This window comes from Gavialis gangeticus, unplaced genomic scaffold (assembly GCF_001723915.1).
Source record: "Gavialis gangeticus isolate Ggan-Ray unplaced genomic scaffold, GavGan_comp1, whole genome shotgun sequence".
NCBI classification, from domain to species: Eukaryota; Metazoa; Chordata; order Crocodylia; family Gavialidae; genus Gavialis; species Gavialis gangeticus.
The window spans coordinates 61534998-61535796 of NW_017729030.1; the positions used below are offsets into that span (position 1 = coordinate 61534998).

A 799-nucleotide genomic window follows, 5' to 3' on the forward strand; every position below is an offset into this window, starting at 1 on the left:
CACACCTTGGCTTTAAAAATCTTAATGCTAAAAGAAAGTGGGACTAGCAGGCTGCCTCTGCTGCCTCGTAGCAAGGCACAGGAGGCATTTTCCCCTCCTTCCCTGTCTCCAGCCATCTCCACATTTCCTAAGCAGCTGGCTGCATGCAACCAAACCCAGGAGTGCAAGAATGCTAACACTTCCTAATGAGCAATCTGAATGGGAAAGTAAATACAACAGGCATCAGTTGTGGCTGTGGCCAAGCACTTGCTTGGAGGGACACACACGCACACACACACACACAAGCACAGAGACACACACACAGGCACACATACACACAGGCATAGGATAGGCACAGACAGACTCAAACACAGAGGCACAGGCACACAGACAGATACACACAGGCACACATACAAAGACACACACACCAACCCAGTGCTTTCCCCTGGCGCAAGGCCCGGCGAGCAGGCTGGCTGGCACAGGGCTGCCCGGAGCCCGCTCCCCATCTCCCCAAACATCCGCGTGTCTCCAGGGAAGGGGGAAGGATCCGGGGTTGTGCTGTTGCTATTGGCGACATGGTCCTTCATGACAACCCCCCTCCCCAGGGTCAGGTAAGCCCCGGGTCTTCGGGGCGCTGCACCTACGTCTCCAGGAGCCCGCCGTGCCCGGCAGCAGCTGGATCCCCGGCGCACTGGAGGAGGGCAGGTACCACGCCAAGCCGCCTTGCCTCAGCCACGCCATTTCCATCCAGCAAGCGCTGCTTGCAGGGGAGGATCCGCACATCCATCCAACGATGAAAAGGGGAATTAAAAAAAAAAAA

The 799-nt window shown here is 56.7% G+C and overlaps 1 protein-coding gene across 11 annotated transcripts in view; it reads right to left on the reverse strand.

Moving 5' to 3' along the window:
- The window catches only part of ADGRL3 (adhesion G protein-coupled receptor L3), a 1275722-nt gene that overhangs the window by 1273798 nt on the left and 1125 nt on the right, over positions 1 to 799 (reverse strand). The window lies entirely within an intron of this gene.